Raw genomic sequence first — 7,709 nt, 5'->3', positions numbered from 1 at the left:
TTTGTGACAAACATTCACACACATATTCATACTCCGATGGATGCCTCGGAGAGCAATTTGGGGTTAGTATCTTACCCAAGGATATGTGATAAGCAGACTAGGGGAAGCCAGGAATTGAACCAGCAACCCTCCGATCAGTAGATGTTCAGCCCTACCGCCTGAGCTACAGCCACCCTTGCAAAGCAGGACTCAGAGTACCAAACAAAGGTGACCTTTATTATGAAGCTGATAGTTTCAGGCCTCGATGGTAACAAACGAAGAAAACTGAGTTACAGATAACTGATCACAGGCACACAGAGACTTACCTGTGGGTCATCACAAAGTCTCTATTGAGATCACAAAAGTGTCAACTTACACTTTGCAGTCAACATAAATAAATAACTGAGACTTAAACACTGTGTGATTCCACAAATGTTAATCTGTCCAAATGATTCAGTGATGTGTAGACTAATAGATCAGAAGATACTGTGGTGTATTACCTACAGCATGACTGTAGACGGATCTTATCATAATTATTCCTGAAAGACTTTTACCTTTATTTTTACTCATGTTGCCATAGTAACTTTAATCTCCGAAGACCTGAACTCTTTCATAGCATTTTTATTTCTCTTTGCTATTTGGGCTGATTGGGACCTGATGAATGTAAAAACAAAGAATTACTTTTTACTTGATTTTGCTCTACAATGGCCTGATATCCACATATGGGGACATTCGATTGAAAATTTGATAGAACAGTGGCAGAATAATGTCCTCGTGAGTGGATATCAGGTCCTTGTAGAGCAAAATTTAGTACTGTGGTCTAGACAAGACAAAATGTGATGTCCACATATGTGGACGCCACAGGTTAAATCTTGAAAGCATGCTGAGAAAATGCACAAAGCATTGCAACAAACCACTATTGAACAGTTCACTTATAACTGGATCAAGCTTCCACTTCCTCTTTACACTTACTGAGGTTTGATAACAAGAATAAGACGACACCACATTCACACCAGAGTTTTTGAAGTGTTTTAGAGCAGTGGGTTGATGTGGACGGTTGTTTCTCCTTGTATATTATGTGCATGTGATCACAGCTCTGGGCCCTGTCCTCCGTCTTCCCTCTGCTCTCTTTCAGGTGCTGTTTGTTTTCTGTGTCATTTCCTCTTTTTTCTTTTTTTTAAAAATCTCTTTCCTTCTTCTAATTTCTTCCTCCCCACCTGTCAGCTCTGGCACTGTTACAGTAAAGATGTGTAATCTTTTTTTTATTTTACTTTAATACCTGTAAATAGTTAATGTAGCAGTTAAAGCACAGTTTCTATAGTAAATGTTCTTCCTCATTTTAACTCTGCAGGCTGATGAAGGAAACAACAAAAGATCATTGAGGTTTGTTTCAGTGCAGAGATGGTGCAGATAAGACTGCAGCTCTGTGTGAACTTGCAGTTATACAAATAACAATGTTTACACAATATTTTCCATCATTCACGTCTTTTTGAGAAGTGATCCTTCCTGTCACAGTCTGATCTACAGGTCAGAGTCTAAACACTTTCTGCATATGTTCATGGTCTCAGTCATTAAAGTTTCACATGTTACTGACATGTTAATATTATAAAGTATTTTCCTCATCAGTGTATGAAGAGGACAATAAAGTGCAGTGTGCTTTAGGACCTTATGTTTGCTGGATACTGATGGCTTAAAATAAGACACCGCTACACACAAAACTATTGTCTCAAACTACAGGCTGCATTTCCTCTTTTGCATGTGGTCGAGACGAAAATGAGGCCGTTCAGTAGATTAAAAATAAACCTGTGGTAGAACAGACAGTAACCACCAACAACCCTTCACACACATATCGGCACTGTAGCTATTCTGCATTGTCATTTTTGCGGTTTGATCTTAATGCCTTTAAATTTAATACACAAACAGATGTCATGGTCCTCCAGTCTTCTCTGACTTCCTGTCAGTGCTGTTGTTGTTCCTCTCTCTCTCTCCTGCTGTCCTCTCCACCTGGGTGGTGCACCATTCCAGGTTCCTGCCTTTAGCCAAAGCAACTGCTGCTCATCATCCTCATCCGATGCTTAAGGTGGTGGCTGAGCTGTAGGCTTTGCTGGATTGTTGTACTTAGTTTAGTTACTGTAACCAAGACACAGAATAACTCCAGCTTTTTCATTGTAGCTGAAGTACGGGACAAACTGTTCCTTTTCACCTCAATACGAAACGCGTAATATTTTCTCTGAATACGAGATGATTCAGTTTTTTAGGGGACAGTTGGCAACTCTACTAATTAACCTTATGAACAAAATAAAGTCCAACATCAGTAACATCATAGCACCACCCAGCTGTATAGAAACTCCATCATGCTAGCTAGTACCCAGTACGAAAAGGTCAGCATAACGAAAATAAACTCCTCCTAAACTTGGTTTATATCTGACCCAGATAGACTGCAGGTCATAACTTCTTACCTGAAGTTCAGTTCACCGCCTCGGGTCTCTGCTCCTCCTGCCTCACCTGCTGGCCTCCACCACTTGCTAATGGTACTCAGTCTGTGGAGGCTCCATGATAGCCACCACACGAAGTAACGAGCCTATCTAAATCCCAGTAACGATTGACACGTTCCTGATTTTGGCATAATAACTAGTTACCGTGCTCGTTACCACAATAATAACGTAGTTACTGTAACGCGTTAGTCAACACTGGTGAGAGCTTTGTGATGTTTACTGTGTTTGGAGTCTCAAGTTAGTTTGTTGTCTTGTGTAGTTAGTGTGTAGTGTAGTCGTTGTTTTGTTTTGTGTGTCAGTTCTACTAGTGAATGTCACAGTTGCTGTCTTAAAGCCACCAAAGGCAGACTGCAGTGTAAATGCTGAGTGACACACCTGCTGTCAGACCTGCAGGATTTATCCCTGTGCTGTTCTCATCTGTGTTATAGTGACACAAACTATTTTTTGGAGTTGCATAAATAATTTGTTCTCTTCTTATTTGATGCAGAACACCTGATTGTTCTGTAAACAGTTTTAAATGGTTATATAAAAAACGTCTGAGCCTTGGCTGCATTTTTAGGTAAATAGTACCATATAACTTTGTTGTTTGCAAAACTTGTGCATATTTTTTAAAAATGTACAATTTGTATTTGCATTTCAAGTTATGAAAATGATTCGTTAAACATGCTTTTGGTTTTTACAGTCAAAAATATCACTTTGTCTGAATTTAGATAAATTGTGCTGATACATTATATCAAAATGGGTAAATAACAGATTGGCAAGATAAACAGTTTTTAAAGGTGAAATATAGAGGCCGAATCAAAAGTAGTCAAAAACGGCCAGTTATACCCTGGACCCCAGAGGGTTAAAGGCTAAAAGCAAAGTTGTCACAGAGTACTGTTTATATTTGTGTGTATTTCTGCAGCTTTTTTAAATATTAACTTGGTGCCTTTGGGTGAAATAATGGTAATATGACTGATCCATATGCTCACAAAGAATAGCCACTTGTTTCTGTGCTACCAAAGTTCCCCGGCTTTCATTCAAAATGTGTTTATCATCAGCACCGACACATTAAACTACTTAAACATTATAAATGTGTTCAAGCTCACACTGAGGCCTGTGGGGCACAATCAGCCACTGAGACAGTTCACACATTTATGTGTGTTTGTATATGAATATTTCATACTTTAAGGCTGCCTGTTTATTTAAGGGAGATGAACAAAGTACATTGGAATTGCACATAATAATATCATAGATGATAAATTAAATAGATTTTAAGTAGATGCTTGTGCATTCTTAAAGTCTCATATGTTGAATTGAACTATGTGATCTGTTCAAAGCCTCCCAGTCAGTGCTGTTCTCCATGCCTGTCTGACTGTACATGATGTCATCAGCACAAACACTTTAAAGGTGATCATTTAGGACTTCAGCAATAATACAGACAGCAATGTAGTTAGCAATAAAACAGTTTTATTGGGAATTAACTTAAAAAACAAACATCAGTCTCCTATTTTCTATCACACAGGAAAGAAGCATCAATATCTGATAATTTATTTATTTGGGGGGGGGGGGGTCAACAGGAGAAGAATATCTCTAACAAGTTGATTTGTTCTCATCTTAATTTTTAAGTGAAATGTGCATGTTGAGTTTATACACCATGTATATAAGGCGACCGTCCTTTTGCAGTATTTTTGTGTGCTGCGTTTTTCTGTCTTAACAAAAGGGGAACAAATGTGTCTAAGTTCACCCAGGATGATTTGTTTTCATTTTCACATGGTCTTACTGAGGTAATGCGAAAAGACTATGTGCACCTTAGCATATGCTACTTCCGGTGGCACCCAAAATGCACACAGATGGAAGCAAAAGGTGAACTTAAATACAGCTTTAATGCTGGACGACAAAACAGAAAACTGGCTGAAGTAAAATACAAAATAAACTTACGCAGGCAGACAGAACACACAACATGAATGAGGGTAGATCGCAACACTTTTGCACTTTTGCAAATATGTAATGTCCTGATAAATTGAGCAGATATTTGAAGTTTACACAGCTACATTCTCGACTGAAAATATCCTAAACATTTATTTTGTGACCAAGAAAGAGTAATATTAAAACAAAGTAGCTGCCGCCATTGTTGGAAACTAGAATTGGCCGCACTATGAATTCTGGGTTAGATCGGGCCACAAAGAATACACCCGACCCATCTTTTCAATCTAAGGAAAAGGACACATTTGGAGGAGTCTTCGAGGTTGGACAGTCTTCGTTGCGTTGCTGTAACGTTATCGACCTACAAATGCAGCCTGCAAAGGATGCAGCCCCTGAATTTGGACACATCAACGATACTGGAGACGGCTTCTTCTTGTTTTTGTGTTGAACACTAGTTGACCTGATCGTGACTAGTCAACGAATCGTAGCAACCCCAGTTGTTATTATTGGATGACTCTACACAGGTTTAGCTGAGAGGTCGGTGACAGAAAGTGATTATAGGGTTGTAGCTTACACTGTCCCGATCATTGTGTTCTTATTTCTTAGAGCAAAAGAAGTGTCAGTCTGGACAAATGAACAGAAAAACTAAACAGAGGCAGATTCTGTTGGCATTGATATTTTTTATATTGTCATTTGTGCTAAAATATATAGATATAGAATCATTGCCTTTATCTGTCCTAATATGGCTATAATTATGAAGAAGTCAGACAGTCAGAGGATTTATTTTCAACCTTCTACTATTTCCTTTATCTGTGTCTGTGCTGACAAAATGTGCTTTCTTTATTTAGAGTGCAGCTTAGTCCAGAGATGAGCTATGTTATACATTAGGAAAGCACCATGTTCTGTTTCTTCTAAAGTGCAAGACTTCACACCTTTAAATGTTTGTTTGAGACATGACTTATTACAAGTTCCTGTTTTTATAGTTTAGCAAGGTGCTTGTTTCTGCTTTTCTGCATACCTCATACACACGGTTTAAGTTCATTGAAAGGTCGCGTGTCTATGTATGGTATAGCTGGAAACACACACACACACACACACACACACACACACACACACACACACACACACACACACACACATGCAGTCTGAGCAGAAGAAAAGCTGCTCTGGAAACATGAGCAACAGTTTGACAGGTGACCAGAAAGATGGTGAAGCTCAGCAAACACGAAGCAATTTGATACCAGAACAAAAGAGAAATGTCTCCCAAGAACAGCAACGACTTCACAGTTTAAAGAAGAGCGATGATTCATAACCATCAAAGAGCAACTCAGAGGATAAACAGAAGAAAAGTGATTTGATTGAGAGGAGAGTGATTCTCAGAGACGGTCACTGAACAGGAGATGTGACGACTTTCAGGACGCCTCACTGACATTCATTGATGCAGATGATGATTTGACTGTGACTAACCCGAAGATAACAGTTATATTTGTTACCATTTAAGATATTTTGACTCTAAATGATGTATTTTTTTATTATCGTAAAGCATTTCTAAAACCAGTAACACTGAGATTTTATCCACTTCTGTCTGTAGTTTTGTGTCATGGTCACAAGTCTGTGAAAACAAAGTGAGTGTAATCTCTAAGAGTTCAAACTTAAGTGCAAATTAAAATATTTTGATGAAAATAAAACCATCAGAAATGTTTACATGAACCAAATCACAAAAACTGGAAGATGGAGGATGGAAAACATGTAAAACAATCAGGTACTGAGCAGAATTAATGTGTGGAAATGTCACATCAGGTGTTCAGCATTAAAGGGGACATGAAACACTACATGTATAAATGCTGATGTACATCATGGAGCCCAGCTCTCAAAAACTGACACAGATGTAACTCTGACTGTGAAGCTTAATTTAAGAAATAAGTGCTTAGAGTTATAAAAAGATGTTCAGCGCCATCTTCTGTCAGTACAGAGCATCACATCACCAGGTCAGTTGGTTCGTTTCAGTCAAAACACTCACATCAGTTTATGTTAAGTAACTAATAGCAGAACCAATAACTCAGTGAAAATAAGGACACTAAAACTAAACATCAGTTTAATGGGGTCACTGTTGTGCTGCTCTCAGCTGCAACAATGAGTTTTATGTTAAAACGGAGGACATACTGTCTGCTTTCACCGTCTGTCTCTTTAGCAGTAAGAGGTTCTGCGCTGTTTGGTTAGCTGCACTGACACAGGAAAATCCAGCTGTTAGCTGTAATGTTCAGGTCTGTGAAGCACTTTATGAACGAGGACTTCATGAAGGAGAGTCTGTTTGACATGTTTTGTGAACTTTAAGTTCTTATTTCTTAAATCCAGTTTCACAGACAGTTACATCTGAGTCAGTGTTTGAGAGCAGGGCTCTAAGATGTAAATTATCGTTCATACATGTGGTGTTTTTTAATGTCCACTATAAAGGACAAATGTAATTTCATGCATTTGAACCTGTTTTACATACAAGAACATGTTTGAGTAAATATTTAACTATTTTTCACGTAGAACCACTTAACAGTGTCCCAGCTGTAGATCTTCTGTCGTGAGCTGAGAGAAGAAGTGTTTCTATAATCTGCTGCAGAGGACTGTGGAAATGTTTGCTGCATAAATCAGCAGCTACAAACACTGAGAACCTGCCTGGATATCAGCATAAGGACGTGTGTGAGGGGTCACTGGCTGCCCCTGTGTCTGTCCCACCTGTGTTGGAGAACAATAAGGTTTATTATAAAAGCATTGTCTCCCCTTGATGCAACGTGAAGTTCTGTTTTGTGTTTGAGTCTTTACAGGTGTGTAATGTTACTGTACCTTATTGGATTTGTTTAGAAGGCGGAGACAGACTCTGTATCTGTGTGGACGAGGAAATCATCTGGTTTTACTTTCATGTAAACATCTGGCCTCAGACACATAACTTATCATTTGTAATTTGTTCTGTGTTGTAAAGATGATTTTTTTTTTTTGCAAAACATGTGAAGCTGAAACACTTCTCCATCTTCTTCTGTATCAGTAAAAAATCATTAAGACCTCACCTGGGATACTTGAAACAATGGTGTGTTTTGTACGGTGATGCTGTTACTCGACTAAATCAAACTGACAGTGACTTGAAAAAGTATCATACCCTTTGAACGTTTATACATTTTGTCACCTTACAAACGCCAACTTAAATGTTTTTACGGGGATAGACCAACACAAATAGTGCAGAACTGTGAAGTGGTATGAAAATGATACATGGTTTTCAAAATTTTAAGCAAATAAAACTCTGAAAAGTGTGGCATGCATTTGTTTTCAACCCACCTTCGTCAA

This window comes from Aulonocara sp. 'chitande type north' Nkhata Bay, linkage group LG3, assembly GCF_057382095.1.
Source record: "Aulonocara sp. 'chitande type north' Nkhata Bay isolate Kocher_YH1m ecotype deep benthic linkage group LG3, A_spYH_male_GT1.1, whole genome shotgun sequence".
Taxonomy (NCBI): domain Eukaryota; kingdom Metazoa; phylum Chordata; class Actinopteri; order Cichliformes; family Cichlidae; genus Aulonocara; species Aulonocara sp. 'chitande type north' Nkhata Bay.
The sequence above is the reverse complement of the archived record's forward strand: the minus strand, read 5'-3'. Positions refer to the sequence as shown.